General features: G+C 39.9%; 1 protein-coding gene across 1 annotated transcript in view; it reads right to left on the bottom strand.

Annotated features, from left to right (window-relative positions):
• The window catches only part of WDR89 (WD repeat domain 89), an 88,939-nt gene that overhangs the window by 37,618 nt on the left and 33,110 nt on the right, over positions 1–18,211 (bottom strand). The window lies entirely within an intron of this gene.

Here is an 18,211-nt window from a genome sequence, read left to right as displayed (position 1 = left end):
GAAGGAGGTGGGGGGAGCCTCACCGGGCTGTGGGCGGGGCGGCTTGGCACATAGGGGTCACCCCTCCCCCGGGGGGCTTGGCCCGGATAAACCTGCTGAGAGGGTGTCCGGGAGAAGCAGGCCCATGGGGCGGTGCTATGAAGAGTCCCAGGCCGCTGGCCCGCCTACAGCCCGGCTGTGTGGGTCAGTCCCGGGACACCCCAGACAGGCCCAGCTGGGCAGTGCCATGGGCCCAAAGCCACCATGTGCTGACCAGGGGGCAGTGCTGTGACAGGCCACACCTACGCCGAGAGGCACCTTTAGGGATAGCAGGCGTCCGGTTTTTGGGTCGGAAGCCTGGTCACCAAGGGACGCAGGCGGCCCCGGACAGCACTGCCACCCAGGCTGTTAAAAGTCCGCTTGGCAGCGCTGCAGGGCGAAAGCAGGTTTCCTGCCTCTCCTGGCACCGCGCTGCGCCCCTGAAGGAGCCAGCAGATAAGACTCCTAGATCAGGTAGCCAAGGGGCTCCGCAGGCTCTCCCCACCCTGAGCATTGGCTCCACACTCCCATGGGCCGGGAAACACCCTCAGCATTTTTCATGCCCATATGTAACTACATCTGCTGCCATGGAGGCCTCTCTGGCTGTTGCTGTGCAGTACATTCCAGACAGAAGTGGGTAGGAAGTAATATATTTTACTAGACCATCTTCTATTGGTAAGAGGCAAACTTTCAAGCTTACACTGAGCTCTTCTTCAGCTCCTAAGCTTTGTAAAGCTTGAGAACTTCTCTCTCCAATAGAAGTTGATCCAATAAGATATTACCTCACCCACCTTGTGTCTTTAATATCCTGGGACCAACAGTGCTACAACTACACTGGCGTCCCTCAGATCCGCACAACTACAGCAGGGACACAAGTCATTTTTCCAACCCCAAAAGCCCAGGTTCCTGCTACTTGAGCTAAAAGAAGATTCTGCAACATTACAGTGAAAAGCTTAAAAACACAAACTCTAAATGCTCTAATACCAAAAGACAAGTCAAAATAATCCAAAATACATATTTAAAAAAAAAAACATTTCTAAGCCAATCCCATTATTTTTGGGAGAGTAGAGGTAAGGAGGGCTGCTGATTTTTCCACTGTTTGTAGTTGATAATACAGCAACATTTACAGAGTAGGGAACAGAATCTCTGTGCATTAAATTAAGAATTTTTAAAATAGTGGTGCATTTGAATTTGCACTCTTCATTTGCATCTGATCTAGATTTTAAGTGGGGACTAAGTTTTCCTTTGTAGATGTATGGGACTGAGGCAACAAACAGTGTCAACAAAAATCATAATTGCCAGTAGTGAGCATGGAAACCTAAAATCAGTGGGATTATAGACTTCAGGATCCAGAGATGTAGAAGATTTTATAGGATCAGGATCTACCAACATGTGTGCCACACAGAACAGTGCAGGCTTGAGAAATCACAGGGATATTACTTAGGAAATCCAAGTAGGAGGGTAGGAGCAGAAGCAAAAGGAGAGTACATGGCAGATAGAGATGAGATAGTCACTCTAAGCTTAAGGATAGGCTAAGACAAATATTAACAACCCCCTCTGACAGAAAAAAAAAAGCTGTAGGTCAGTATTTCCTCTAACTTTTTGTTATTACATTTTTCCAAATGGGGGGTGGGGTTAAATATAAACATTCCAGTAATAAAAAAAAAGTAGAAAAGAGAAACCAATTTAAAACTCAGAAAAGCCAGAACAAAAAAAAACCAGCCTTCCATCTACAAATTATATTAGTACATTTAAGTAATTCTCCTTATTTATTTTACCAATACCTAAGCTTATAGAAATTGAAAGAATTTTTAAAATCAAATCTACCTTTTAGCATTCAAGTTTTTAATTTACATTTTTTCCCCCAACACCGATTAGTGGAAATGACTAACCTCTGATTTCATAACTTATTTGTAGTCAGTTTCATGTTCTTTTGCAATAACTGAATGGTGTTAAATATGGGTTACAAATATTGCAAGTGAAAATTTGTTTTTAAAATAAATGTATTTGCAGCATGACTTTTTTAAAAACAGTATAAAAATATTTCCATTAGTTTAGTTGCCACTGCCAACACATGCACACATCCAAACCTTTTGAGTCACATTTGAGCTGATTCTGTACATTTTAATGTTTTTCTGACATGTAAAACAAGGACTTTAGCTAAAGCCAATAATGTGGTCAAGTCACACGGGTAATAATTGTAGAACCATGCATAGTTAACACATGACTTGTTCTTCACTCTTGATAAGATTTTTTTTTTTTTTTTTTTTTTAAATAACCCTGGTCACATAGGGTAAGCAGAAGTTGACATCAGAAAGCGAGAGTACTGACTATTCAATTACACTGGTCTACAATTTTTGAGAATTCATCTGCTTCAGAGATAAAATGTGATATTTATTATGTATTTTGATGTGCTGAATTCAAATATGACAATTAAAATAACTGATTGGCTACTGTTTAAGATATTTAAGTTTTTACATTTTATGTCTATGTATATTGTGTAGATAGTAGAGTTTTAATCATAAATTGTAAACCTAGGTCTTTTCATGTGTTTATGGTTGCTTTACATGATAATATTTCATCTGTCCTGTTTATGTAACACTTTAAAAATCAGCAAAAGGGTTATATAAATCAAATTGATTATGAAACAAAAGGCAAAAAAACTATTATGTGCATAGTTTAGTCCTATTCAGTGTCTACTCGGCGCTTTTGGGCTTGTCTCTTGTATTCATTAAATGGAGCATCTCTTGTCACTGTCCAGCAATAGTCTGCAAGCATTGATGGGCTCCATTTGCCCTGATAGCCTGCCAGGAGATTCCACTGCTGTAGTCTGGAGCCCAACAGCTCTGCTTTACTCTTGGGTAGTTCCAAATCCCTGACAAGGTCATTCAGTTCACCTTGTGTTATGAGGTGTGGTTCAGAGGAGGAGGATGGGAGAAAATGTGGGTCCTGTGACATTGATGGTTCAGGACCAGAAGTTTCATCCTCTTCCTCGTCTGACTCAAGTGAGAATGATTCTGGTACATCAGGAACCGGCAGTCCTTCTCCGTGGGGTACTGGGCGTATAGCTGATAGAATGTTTGGATAATGCACAGTCCACTTTTTCTTCTTTGACACACCTTTCCCAACTGGAGGCACCATGCAGAAGTAACAATTGCTGGTATGATCTGTTGGCTCTCTCCAAATCATTGGCACTGCAAAAGGAATAGATTTCCTTTTCCTGTTCAATCACTGGCAAAGATTTGTTGCACAAGTGTTGCAGCATATGTGTGGGGCCCACCTCTTGTCCTGATCTCCAATTTTGCAGCCAAAATAAAGGTGATAGGCTTTCTTAACCATAGTGGTTATACTGCGCTTTTGTGATGCAAAAGTCACTTCACCACAAACATAGTAGAAGTTATCTGCACTGTTCACACAAGTACGAGGCATATCTGCTCACTTTGGCTAAACAGAAATGTGTCCCATTGCAAAATCAAACACTGACAAATAAGAGAGCACGACACTGTATGATTTCTAGAGCTGATATAGGGCAATTCGTTCAGCAGAGTGATGTAAGCTTCGTTATGATTGCATCATCCATGACTTCTAGGAATAACATGATGCAATTCATATAATGTATGACGCAATACCAGCTTCAGATTGCAGCATTCATTGTTTTGCCTAAAAAGCAAGTACTGTCCAAACCCAGTCATAAATTTATTCATAGATCCAGTCAAAGATGTATTTTAGTCATTTCTGGTTTAAATTGAGATCCCTTCCCTTTATAACTCACTTATCCTCCGCCATTCCCAAGTCAAGGGTCATATATACTGACCCAATAGCATATCTTGAAAACTAGAGCCAATCAACAATTTTAAGCATCATTTTCGTTCTCAGTGACCTAGAATTAGTAAAGTTGGACTACATTTATTTCAGAAGCATTTTGGCTGTAGAGCAGTGTTATCTGTCAGTGAAAAGCAAAGCTTAATTTTTGTGTACCCTTGAGTAGCTAGAGGTGGAGATACTTAATGTTAATAAATGTAAACTTTTATTCATGCTGCAGTACGACCATTAATCTACTCATTTCACATTACAGTGCAGTTACTTTGTTATTTAGTTATTCTGGCAGCATTATAATTTGTTTTTATGACTACTAGAGTGCATTCTTATTTAGAAACATCCTGTGAAATATTGTGAGAAACAGTAAACTTTCTTTGTAATTCACAACAATGTTGATATTCTGTGACCCAAGATTTCAGTAGAGATACATTTATTTCTAAATGGTTTCTTATTGGTGTACTGTATTTGGTATAGCTTTCTGCATTCATGACAAGTTACAGACAAATAGCTTACTTGAGTCAGAAGCCTGCTATCCATGCAGACATCGCTATTAGTAGTGACACACAAGACAGGGTGTTTTTTTTCTTGCAACAGTTGTTTCATGGGTCAGATTTTTTTCTAAGGTGTGCATTTAAAATCTAACAGTATACAATGTATAAACACAGTACAGCCATGATAAAGACCTTAAATCACATGCTTAGTTCTGTAGCGATATAACAACCTTTCAAAATTGCTAGGAAAATATACAAGCTCAAACACAAAATGTACTCTGCTGCCTTTGACTATGATTGATCATGAAATACTAATGATGTTTTACTAATTTCAGGTGAGTGGGTAAGAGGAATTTTTGCAGACTAATATAAAAATGGTCCGGAAACAGACATATACAGTCTAAGGGCCTGCAAATCCAATCTAGGTGGGTGGACTCCCATTGAAGTCAACAGGATGCTGCACAAGTGCAAGAGTCTGCCCACCTGACTCTGCAGGATCAGGGCCTAAGTAATTAATTTTGCAACAATTAATTTTGTAGAAGACTGAGTAAAATCCTGGCTGCATTAAAATCAGCGGCAAAACACTCTAAAGTCTATGTATAGATTGCTGGACGACATAATTTTGAAGACTTTAAAACATGCTACATATATTTTGTGTAACAGCAATGAATTTGATGCAGTTTCTATTATAAATGTTACTTGGGTTGCACTATAAATTGACAGTTTTGAACTGAGAAATATTTTTAGATTAACAACCATCAACAAACTTGCTGGGATGTTTAGCAATGCTTTTGGCCATATGCTTAACCAATTCCTCTTCTCATTGTTCCCATTGTAAAAGCTGCTACAAAATCAATTATATCCTCCTACAGTTGTGAAGGTGATAATTAGTACTCCCATCTCATTCTGAAAAGTATTGTATTAAAATATACCATTTTCTGAATGTCATACCTCTGCTGCAGAGTCAATCTAGAACAATAGTCAATTTCATTTTTATTGCTAGTTAGATTTACTTTTTTAAAAAATACATTGTTCAAGTTAGGAACATATGAACTGACGTACAAAATCAGACCAGTGGTCCATCTTGTCCAGTATCTCATCTGACAGTAGTCCAGGAGCAGATGCTTCAGAGAAAGATGCAAACCCAAACCCCATAGTGTACACTTATGGAATAACCTGGCTATAGGTGATATTCTCTCTTATCCATACAGTTAGTGGTTGGCATGTCCTCTGAAACAGGAGAAGTTTTCATCCCTTATAACTTTTGTCATTATTATTCTAATGTAGTCAGGAATATTCTCACTGTTGCTGTATTTATGTAGTCCTTTTGTGGAATCTTCGAGCTGATCGCCTTTTCCAAGTAAACTCTGTGGTCTTAGCCGAGAGAAGATAGTCACTCCCTACCATCTTACTTTCCCCAGCATCCCCTCCTGTTTCCAATCCTTTTTGCTTATATGGATCCTGAACTGTAGAGAGGCCACCAAAGTGCCCACGAAGAAGGTGACAGACAGTACTGTGGAGATACTAAGATCTTCATATGGTGGATGGGGCTTGGGTTGTTGGGAACAGTCTGCCCAGTTTTGTTTTATACAACAGGGTTATTTAATCTTACATTGGCTTCCTGAGGAGCTCATGAGTAACTATGTAAGTATTCAAATGAGAACTCCTGTGGAAGCATTTTTATTGCAGGATGGAGAAAGTTAGAAAATATTATCTAATACAGGAGGCTGGGAGCTTTGAGTTGACCTGCTGAGAAAATAGTTGGTATCTCCATTCTAGTATTTGACTTTGCAATAAAATGTCCTTTTATCATCGTTTTTTGTACATAATTAGCAAAAGTACATGATTTACTCAATTCTTGGTTGCAGTTTCTCAAGTGCTTTCTGAGCACTTCAAGTGAAAATTATTAAAAAATAAGTATTTAAATGTCTATATTATGCTTGGGGGCTTGATGAACGCCATGCACTCCAAATTTGCTTCATTTTATATTGTCATCTGCCAAGCTGTCCATCATGTGAAAGTGGAAATCTCAAATGACTTACAACAAAAAGATTTTTTCCCACTACAAAAACAGAGAGAATTGGGTACTTAAAAAGAGAAATAAAACCTAATTTTAAATACAGTCTTCCCCATTCCCCGCATAACCTATTATTTAAAAAGCAATATGCACCTGTTGAAAGTATCTACTGCTCTGAATTTGTATCACTGATTCCTGAGATGTATCATCAACAATACATACCAGATTCTTTACAAAATTAGCACTAAAAAGGAAAATATACAAGTCGTCCCGTAGATGGCCAAGAAAGCTACCAACCAGCATACTAGAGTAGGGTGGCTCTTCAATCCAAGAAGCATGGTGTCCTTTCAGTATGTCAGCCAGCAGACACTGAATAAGCATGGAAACTAAAAATAAATCAGACACACATGAGTTTCTTATGATGGTGAAGAAGACAGCAACATGTTTAATCAATAGGTGAATTACTTAAGATGCTAAATTTTTATATTGTTCACTGCCGTTCAAAGTGGCTGAGAACATTTATTGACAGAATTATTAAGTGTCCAAGAATTATCTTTGAGTAAGTATTATAAAATATAAATAGAATACCTGCTGCACCAGAGTTGTCAGAGACTTAGTTAATCAATGTTAAAACACTTGAAATCCTTGAATAGATGGCACCGTAGAAATGCAAAGTATTATTACCAACATGAATAGATGTAATAAATTCTGGGGAAGAACCAAATTTTCAACATTTGGTAAAGTACATTCTACATCTATAGCACTGAACAATTCATCTCCATTGCAGTCCTTGTCCATTACTGAAGAAAGTGTTAACTGAATTTTATTTGGACTTCAAAAATAGTTGCGTAAACAGGATTGCTTGCTTTCCTTTGACTTCCTTAAGCAATTTGATATTTGATTTTCTGATTTCCTATATATGACTATATGTACCTCAATACTAGAGACCATGGGCCATACTGTGATAGTAATTAAATAATTGGATATTATAATGAAAGAGAGCGGCATGAGTCCCTCCACTCAACCACTGCCTCAAAACACAAGATTCTTGTCTTTATCTTCAAGGACTGTCCCATCTCCACCCTACCTTTCAAATTTTCTGATCTTATCATGCAATTATTCCTTACCTTTGCTCTACCAACTATAGCACTAATCATCAGCCATTTGCCCACTTTTCCTACAAGCACCGTTGTACTTTCTCCCATGCTATATCTTACGCATGGGGAAAAGCTCCCCCCAAAAATCTACAAAGCCATATACTCCATCAGATCAGTCCTTAGAGTTCACCTTTGCCATGAGGCCTACAGAACACTACCACCTAATAATGGCAAGCCCATCTTGTACACCAACATCCTACCTCTCTCCCAGATTATTTCACTTACCCGTTGTAACCTGTAAGAAAAAGGTCTTTAAGGCAGTGTGTCTTTTAATATATATCTACTCAGTACCTAGCACAATGGGAATCTCTCCTGGTGGGGCCTCTAGGCACTACAATAATAAAAATAAATACTGTTAACAGAATGCATTTGTAAATTGTGCACATATGTAGGAGCAGGATTTTATAGTTGTACTATGGGAATTAATGTATGATTTGATTTCATCCTGCCAGCCACCCTTTTTGAATAGCAGAAAGGAATGACCCTCTGGAACATTGGTAGAAATGCATCTGACAGACTGCCAGTGTCTGTACTGATGTTAAGGCAGGGACAGACCAGAACAATCTTTATGACTGAGTATGGTCACTCTTTTGTTTTAGGATAAGTTATAACTATAGTTTCCTATATGTATTAGAAATTAGGCACTCTAGTTAAATATACATTTCTTTATTTTAAGGTTTTAGTAAGTATCTGAGAGAATCTTGTATTGCAGTGGTCCTCAACCTTTTCGTCTGGCGGGCGCCAGACAAAGGACCATGGCAGCGGTGGAGCATCCGCCGAAATGCCACCGAATTTCTGCAACATTTCAGTGACAACGCCTCTCGATGATACCAGCGTCATCGAGAGGCATCGCCACCGAAATGCCACAGAAATTCAGCAGCATTTCAGCAGATGCTCCACCGCCAGCCAGAATGTGAACGCATTTAGGTGCCCCCCCGGGTGCCTGGCGCCCATAGGCACGCGTTAGGGTCCCCTGTTGTATTGTATCTGTGTTAAGGAGATTAGAGGAAGGCTTAATTTACAATACCTTTTCTTGCTCAACATAAAAACTGCTGTATACCTTTGAAGATCTCTGTAAAAGATTGGTTGTGTGAATGAGGAATGTATGCATCAGAAAAAGAAAAGGGGTGAAGGGCATTGTTATAGCCAGATGGTCAAGGAAGGAGTGAAGAGACTTAACGACACCAGAGAAACATCAACGCGCATCCATAATGAAGGAAGGGCAGATTGATGTCCCTGAGGTGCAGGCTGGCACCCCTAAGGACAAAACAATTAATTAAATTGAAACCAGGACAGGATGACCCTCTCAGAGGTGTACTGGAATGTTTACATCAAAAGATAACACAAGTAACCACTCAGAAACTGACACACCAAAATCCATAGACTTCTACAGAGAAAAAAGGACTACTATAAGAACAGGGTGCTTTGCCATAGCACTTTGGGTTCGTCTTTCCCCACTCCAGGAGCATTGGACAGCAAGTGTCAGAGCCCAGCTCCCCTCTGCGACCAATGTGGCTGACCACTAGGTTGATCCAGACTCTGGACTGGTAACTATAAACATCAACTGGCAGGAGAGAGAGTGTGGGTGTGTGTGTGTGTGTGTGTATATATATATATATATAAACAAACACTGGAAAGCATGTGTTAACTGCTGTATTCTCAATAAATGTGGCATTTTTGCCTTCTCCCTTATAAAAGATCCCGTGTGCTTTGTATAGAATAACACATTGTCATAGTGATAGGGCTACTGCACCTCTGCCCCCATTCTGGTGTCTCTGAGTGCACCCCCCTCAGAGGTTAGGTCTTGTGCATTTACCTCCTCAGGGGTGGAATTCCACAGTTCTGCCATTCTTTGACTGGAATCTGGCAGCTACAGTACCTTATATATCAGTCATGCCTATCCAGCAGGTCCAACTGGGTTTGGCATCTACAGTTCTTCCCTTCATCAATATGTGACCAGTGTTACATACAGTTGCCAGCCAGCTTTCTTAAAACTAAAGTATTGTTTATTCCCACAGTAGGAACAAAGCCTAAGAGAAAAAGGATTTTCAAAACAAATAGTCTACACACATCTTTCTTATTGAAGGCTTCCCATTTGATGATAAAACAGGCAGGGTGTTTGTGTGTCAGTTTGGTTTCCCAGCACACCCATCCCAGCAACTACCGTCCTCTCTCCCAAGAGTCCCTTTTTAAACTGCACTAGTCCTTCTGATCATCTTTTGTTGCTGGGTCTTTTCCTATCCAGTGTTTTTCTTAATAACCCATTCGTGTTGACTGAGGAGGGGCTTGTCTTGAGCTGTTGTTTTCCTTCCTGCTTGTTTGTCCTGACAAACCCCCCCATTACAAAACCAACATGTTCATATAATAAATATTCCCAATAACTAGGTTATACATTATTCACAAATTACTACAACGCAGCTGGATCAGCATTCATGTTGTAGTTCCCGGCAGCACCCGGCCCGGGAAGCTAATGATCCAACCAGTGGTCCAAATTTGGTGATGAATCTTGGTCACATGCCACTTGAGGCACACTACAAAGAAGACACAGCAGCTCTAATTCATTCACACACACACACACACACACACACACACACGAACTACATCTTATCCACTGACAAATTATTCTTCCTCTCTGATGGAATTATCAGTTATTAAGTCGACCCAGTTTTGAATTGCATTTTTGTTGGGGAGGTTATTTTTATTTATTGACCTGGGGCCTGATCCCCTTGAAATCAACAGACATTGAGAATATTAGCATCTGTCATGATTGGGCTTCACAATTTCAAATTAATAGGAGAAAAGCATTGTATATTTGGACCAGTTACAATCTCAGAATTGCTATATTACCATTATTATAAACAATGCATTCACTAATAAGCATTTGCATTGACTAGCAAGGGGTGGGAGCCGTGTCCAGACATGCCCATCAATGGAAAGAATTGAATCAAAGAGCCAAACCTAACTATAATAATTTTATATTTTTCCTTCAACTCTGTATTAATGAGGTTAGTCAGCTTGAAGTCTAGACACGATACTGATACAGTAATGAGGCCAACTCAGCAGCAGCTGTTGCTATAACGTAAGTGGGATGGCACCCGCATGTCTGCATACTAAATTGGTACTGTTTGTGCTCTTACCACTATACCAAAGATATTGGCAGCAGTTGCATTTTCAACTCTTAAACCATTTAAGAGACTGAATTTTGGCATATCACAGCCTCAGTCCTAAATAAATATTTTTAGTTCTTAAAACAAAGTCAGTGACAATTTCAGTTATACAAACTAAAAAAAAAAAGTTGTAGTTTTTACAGTCATAACTAAGTCAGTTTAGTTTAAATCAGTGATGAAAATCCTTAGTAAATCATTGGTCCATAATTAATCAGTCGTTGGTGGTTTATTTTCTAAAACATGAGGCTACTTGATTGATAGATAGATGGATGTAAGCAGAGTCTGAATAAGCTCTCCCCTGACATCTAGTGGTGAGCTGTGGAAAAAGACTTCAGGAGCTGTTCTTGTTTGCATGGGCACACTCGCTTTGCCTAGGTGCTCAGCATCATGGGATTTATTGCCCAAATGATCTCGTGGCTGGTTTTGGATCCCCAGTCTCCTTATTAATGGAGTAGGAGTAATAAAGGGTTGTTATCTTTGTTGTGTGAACCGAGGGCAGCAGAACTGTACCTGGCAAACCCTGATAGAGGGACTCACCCTCAACTGAATGGTACTTGCTAAGTAGGAGACGTGGTTTCCAAAGCCCAATTGGAGGAGAGGGGTGGTAGATAGGTAGGTACTTGTACCTGGTGGTGTAGGCCCTGTTTAAGGGTCTTAGACATCATTTGACTGTTTCTCTCTCCACAGCATAATAAAAGAATAATTTAGATTAAATTGAGAATCTTGTTTTTCTAGTGTTTCTATTGCAAGAGACTGCCCAGTATGTACCAGCCCTGAGGCTCCCCCACTAATACAAGTACTGTAGTGCAATCTCTTTATTGTGAAAGTGCAATTTACAAAAGTAGATTTTGTTTGTTACAAAACTGTACTCAGAAACAAAAAGTCTACTCAATCCTACTTCTTGTTCAGTCAGTCATGAAGACAAATAAGTTTGTTTACATTTACGGGAGATAATGCTGCCCACTTCTTATTTACAATGTCACCTGAAAGTGAGAACAGGCATTTGCACGAGCCTGTTGTAGCCGATGACACAAGATATTTATGTGCCAGGTATGCTATACATTCATATGTCCCTTCATGCTTCACCCACCATTCCAGAGGACATGCTTCCATGCTGATGATGGTTCTCCTTGATAACGATCAAGAGCAATGCAGACTGACGCATGTTTATTTTCATCATTTGAGTCAGATGCCACCAAAAGGTTGATTTTCTTTTTTGGGTGTTCGGGTTGTGTAGTTTCCACATCAGACTGTTGCTCTTTTAAGACTTTTGAAAACATGCTCCACACTTTGTGTGTGTCAGATTTTGGACAACACTTCAGATTCTTAAGCCTTGGGTCAAGTCCTGTAGCTACTTTGAGAAATCTCTCATTGGTACCTTCTTTGCGTTTTGTCATATCTGCAGCGAAAGTGTTCTTAAAATGAAGAATAAGTGCTAGGTTGTCATCTGAGATTGCCATAACACGAAATATATGGCAGAATGCAGGTAAAACAGAGCAAGAGACATAATTCTCTCCTAAAGAGTTCAGCCACAAATTTAATTAATGCATAATTTTTTTAAATGAGCATCAGCATGGAAACATGTCCTCTGGAATGGTGGCTGAAGCATGAAGGGGCATACGAATGTTTTGCCTATCTGGCACGTAAATACCTAGCAATACCTGCTACAACAGTACCATGGGAAACACTTGTTTTCATTTTCAGGTGACACTGTAAATAAGAAGTGGGCAGCAGTATCTCCCATAAATGTAAACAAACTTGTTTCTCATAGCGATTGGCTGAACAAGAAGAGAGACTGGGTGGACTTGTAGGCTCTACAGTTTTACATTGTTTTATTTTTGAGTGCAGTTATTTTTTGTACATAATTCTACATTTATAAGTTCAACCTTCATGATATAGAGATTGCACTACAGTACTCATATTAGGTGAATTGAAAAATACTCTTTTTTCCAGTGCAAATATTTGTATGAAAAAAATATAAAGTGAGCACTGTATACTTTGTATTCTGTGTTCTAACTGAAATCAATATATTTGAAAATGTAAAAAACATCCAAAAATATTTAAATAAATGGTATTCTATTATTAACAGAGCAATTAATCACACAATTATTTAGTAGCTTGACAGCTATATACACATACACACATGCGCGCATGCACGATCAGCAGACTTAAATATTTTATTTAACTCCTGGGGGAATTCTGCACCAAAACATTAAAAATTCTGTGCACAATATTTTAAAATTCTGCAAATTTCTGCACATTTTATTTGTCAAAACACCACAATATAAACACTCTAGTTTCAATTATTTTGGTAATTTATTTCAAAAATACCTGTCAACAATATGTCAGCAATACAGACAACAGCAAAGAAGATTCCCCCAGGAGTAGAGAGTTAAAGAAACCCCTATGGCAACACAGTTCCAGTTGAAGGATGCTGGAGAGGGCTGTGTAGGGCCCACCAAAGCCTAGCCACAGGGCACGCCCTGCCTAGACACCAGCACCCCCAGAGCCTTTACTCCCCCCAGCTTCGTTACTGTCCTGCTGGAGGATGTGGTATGCTGCAGCCCTGGCCTTACTTGCCCTTTGCCATAGCTGGGCCTCTCGGGCCCTTTCCTTTCCCTGGTAGAATGAGGATCAAGCAGAGCGTGCAGCCTTCCGCCCAGCCAGGCTCTGTAAAGTCCAGCAGCCCCCTAGTGATGGCCAACAGCCGTACAGCCCCAATTCCGCAGGGGAAACAGGGAATTCTGTGAAATTCTGCATTGTGCAGTGGCGCAGAATTCGAGTAATATAAATGAAATGTACCCATCAATTACACAGAAAGCCCCAATAGCAGAGACTTTCAAGCTCCAGGTTATTGATTCAAATCCATCCCCAGTTAGTAGTGACCAAAGTCACTGTGCTCTGACAGTCATTCAGCGATCTGCAGTAAGCAGGTGATTTCAGTCCATTGTTCAGTGCAGAAGTAATCTTTTACAATTGGCACTTATTTTTGGCAGTTGTAGCAGAGAGGAAAAGGGCTGAATGAACATCAAGAATGATGTATCTACACTAGCGATAATCAAACTATGGCCTTTGGATCATCAAATGTGATGGCTAGTAATTTGAGCCTGCACCACTGAAGTCAGTGGAAGTTTTACTATTGAATTCAACAGGAGCAGGAGCAGGCCCTAAATGCATATATAGGAGTTAAACTAACTCTGCTGATCACGTAAATATACAGTTAAAAGTAGATAAACAAATGGCCACTGAACTACAATTGCTTACATGGAAAAGTATTTTAGCTTCATCAGTGTGATACAGGGTTGTGGTTTTGATTTTGCAAGAGCTCTCACACTGCCTTCTCTTTTGCACTTTATTTCATTTCCCCTTCCCCCTGCTATTTCTTTTAGCAGGGAGAATCATCACCAACATGATAGCCAGCTCTCAGCAAACCACCGAAGCATTCTATTACTACTGGTGGTCCACAAACTCCAGTGACACAATAATGGAGTGCTATATAACAATTTCTCAATAGTGTATATTGACCTGATTATTGGACTATCAGCTCTAACTAGCCTGGCTTGACACCCTACGCTAGCCTTTAAAACTGGTTTGATCAGGAGGGACAAAAAACCCAGCAACAATGAAAAGAACAAAGAACTTCGCACTGTTTAAAAAGATACTCTTTCTGGGTCCCACAGGAAGTAGGTTGAAAGATACTCTGCACAGAAAAGCATAGGTGTATCTGAAAAAGTAAGGCCTGCGTAGGTCACCAGTATGGGGTGGTAGTACTGTTGCTATAATAAACATACATGTAGGTTGTTTCTTATTTTAAAATCCCTTTTTCTATAATACTTTGTTCCAATGTCTAAATAAAAATATTTTGCTCTAAGAAGACTGTTGGTCAGTGTCATATGTCACAGGTTCCCAAAGGAAGAAATTCAGATACCGAAAACCCAGTCAGAACTCCAGGGTGGTAAGCAGTAGATATGCATAGGATAACCTGATCAATGTACCAGTCTAATAGTGGAAGAAACTGCAAGACTCCATCCTGAGAGAGGTAAGGGGAAGAGGCCTACGGCTGAGCTGTGTGTCCTCAGAGGCCAAAAGGGGCACACATGCACTAGCCTCAAACATGACCCCCAACTTGCACCCATATTGAAAATCTGAAATTGTAATAGCTCCTGTTGTATACATGTGCTCCACAACACTGAAGTCAACTCTAATAGAAGTTTGAGATTTTTCTTTTCAATTTAGTTTAGAGCAGGGCTTTAAACATTTTTTGGTAAAGTCGGATTTTTGTAGATGTATGTGTAAAGCAGTCATGGAACAAGGAGAAGTCTACAACAGACTGTGCTCTGAAAAATGATAAAGGGTTCTTGTTACTAGCAGGTTTGATTTTCTATATTTCAGATGGCCTGTGTTTTCAAGATGTTTATAATGTAACAGTTGATATGTTGCTGCTGCCATAAAAAATATTCTAAATCACTAAAGAAAATTCAACACAGAAGTTCTGTCCTCAAGTTTGCATTTTCTGCATTTGTTGGCGTGTGCCAATTTTACGCTTAATTAAATGCAGATTTCCAGCTAGAACAGAGTGCATATTGATATCAATGTAGATTTGCTGTAGCTATATTTGCATTTGTTTTATGGTGGGAAGGTACCCAGAATAGATTAGGTACCCAGAATAGACTCCCAGTTGGGAGTAAGCCACACTACTGTGGGTCTGGAATCCACAGTCTTAACACAGGAGCCAGGCAGTAGTGTGCAGGGAAAGAAACATGAACATTGTACTTGCTTCACAAAGTCTACAAGAAGAAAGTACTACACATACCCTTCATGAGATTTGCAGTAGCACGCATCATCTCCCTAGGAACCAAAGTTACCCTAGGAAAGAGGAAAAAAAAGAGAAACAGGCCTAACTGCAAGAAATCTAATCCAATGCCAAAGAGATGGCAAGAGCCTCTCTAAATGTTTTAATTGTTAAAACTGACAGCAAACTGATGGTCAGTTAAACCCTTGGGGAAAAACCCAGAAATAAAGAAGAAAATTAGCCAAAAGCCAAGTAGATTTGGCTGCCACAGGGAGCTTCTCATTCATGAGTGGTAAAAAAGGAATTGGCATTTGGAGGTACCAGTGGGCTGCTCCATTTCCGCTGCAGAAGCAGAACATGATGGCAGCTGATGTGTGTGAGACAGCAACCCTGAAAAAAAATATCTTCAGCTTCTGAAACTTTCTGCCTGTTTAGCTCTGGAGCAGGGGTAGGCAACCTATGGCATGCGTGCCAGAGGTGACATACGAGCTGATTTTCAGTGGCACTCACACTGTCTGGGTCCTGGCCAATGGTCCAGAGGGCTCCGCATCTTAAATTTAATTTTAAATGAAGCATCTTAAACATTTTAAAAAACCTTATTTACTTTACATACAAACGTTTAGTTATATATTACAGACTTATAGAAAGAGACCTTCTAAAAACATGAAAATGTATTACTGGCAAGCGAAACCTTAAGTTAGTGTGAATAAATGAAGACTCGGCACACCACTTCTGAAAGGTTACCGACCCCTGCTCTGGAGGCTTGAAACCCAAGTAGAACCCTGTAATGATGGTACTTTTAAAGAAACTTGTGTTTCTCAGTCACTGGATAAATAAATAGCCAGACTTTATGCTCTTGATACAACCCTGAAAAAGAGACTAGTAATTACAGCATGGGTCCTAACTAAAGGCCCCACCTGCAATGATTCTCTGACCAGGAGACTGCAGCTTCAGAGTAGAATTTTCAAAAGCACTCAACATTGGCCTAACTGCTCCTTTTGATATCACTCGTCAAATTCTCATTGACGATAATGGGAGCAGTTTGGTCAATGCTGAGCAGTCCTGAAAATCCCATTCTAAGTGAGTAAGATCATTTCCCGGAGAACTGCACCTTGATGTGGTGGGAAGGCTTGTGTGCTATAATGATCCTCAGAGCTATGCCAGAGGTAGTTATAACTCCTGGTTGGGTCACCCAACCAAGACAGGTCAAAGGGTAGGAGCCTGATAACAAGCAGTTCACTGGCCCTCCAGATCTGGGGGTTGAGTGATAGGCCAAGTTATAGACATACAAAAAGATAGCCTCTATGGCAAACAGCATGTCTTGCAGAAATAACGAGTCTTGGTGAAAGCCATCAGGAAGTCAAGTGTTTGAAAAGTTCTTTACTAAAAGGTAAAAATACAACTATGAAAATAGGTTTCTGAAACATTTGAATGATGGCTGCAACACCAAAAGTTGTACAGGTGATGAAAGAAATGGATGAATATAATCTCAAATCCTTGGAGTAAGCAATGTTGATGGCCAGGAACTGATAAAAAGCAATTAAAAATGAAAATAAAATCATAAGATACTCAGGAAGTAGCACCAATTGTGACTTCCAAAAGAGAAAATCACTTAGATTGGGAACCAATACTCAATTGCTCTGAGTCAGGCTTTAAACACAGTACATGAAAATGACAATTATACAATGTTATGCACAGACAAACCACTATGATGATGATGAACTCAAAGGACAGATATAGAGCTGCCTACAAACTCTGACAATATTTCAAGCATGACATTCATCTGCTTAGAAATGGAGGACTTCAATGCCACGGTTAACAACAACAAGAAGAGTGGAGAAATCAATGGGCAATCACATATTTGGTTCCCAAAATCAGAACTGTGAAAGACTAGAAGAACTGTACTTGTAGGGTGACCAGACAGCAAGTGTGAAAAATGGGGACAGGGGGCGTGGGGGTAATAGGTGCCTATATAAGACAAAGCCTCAAATATCGGGGCTGTCACTATAAAATTGGGACATCTGGTCACCCTATATACTTGGTATCTGTGGTCATCATTGGTGGAACACTATTCCCACAAAAAGATATACATAAAGTAACTTGGAATTCCCCAGATGGAGCCACCAGTAATTAGATTGACAATCTACATATTAGAAAGAAATTTAGATCAACACTCCAGGATATAAGAGTATACAGAGGAACTGATGTTGGAAGTGACCACAATTCGCGTACAGCAAGACTGAAGATAAACTCAAGAAAAACAAGAAATCTCCCAAAAGTACCAAGAAATTTTACAGCAAAAGGCTAATGGATACAGCAGCAGATTTGAACTGAAAAATCAATTTCAGGTGCTACAAGACTTACATCCACCACAAGAAGTCATCATGGACATGTCATAGGGCTTTTTCTAAGCAAACCTCAAGTCTGGATAACTGAGGATATGTGGAACTACGTGGGGGAAAAGGAAACAAGTCAAAGCAAACATTAACTACTTAAAAATACCTATCAAAAAAGCAGTAGCGGAAAAAAAAATCTATATAAAACAGCTAGAGATCCTACCATGCACCAGGCTCCAGATGCTAGTTTTGGCCAGGCTGCGGAGGAATGGGACTTCCTCTTCCCCTGCATGGACTGCTCTTGGGACTGGGTCAGATCCACCTCCAGGAACCTCGCTCAGCTATGGGAAGTTCCACAGCTGCTGGGGGTGGGGGTGGAGATGACAGCTCTGAAGGCAACACCGCTGCCAGCAG

Source organism: Gopherus flavomarginatus, chromosome 5 (genome assembly GCF_025201925.1).
Source record: "Gopherus flavomarginatus isolate rGopFla2 chromosome 5, rGopFla2.mat.asm, whole genome shotgun sequence".
Taxonomy (NCBI): Eukaryota; Metazoa; Chordata; order Testudines; family Testudinidae; genus Gopherus; species Gopherus flavomarginatus.
The sequence above is the reverse complement of the archived record's forward strand: the minus strand, read 5'-3'. Positions and strand labels throughout refer to the sequence as shown.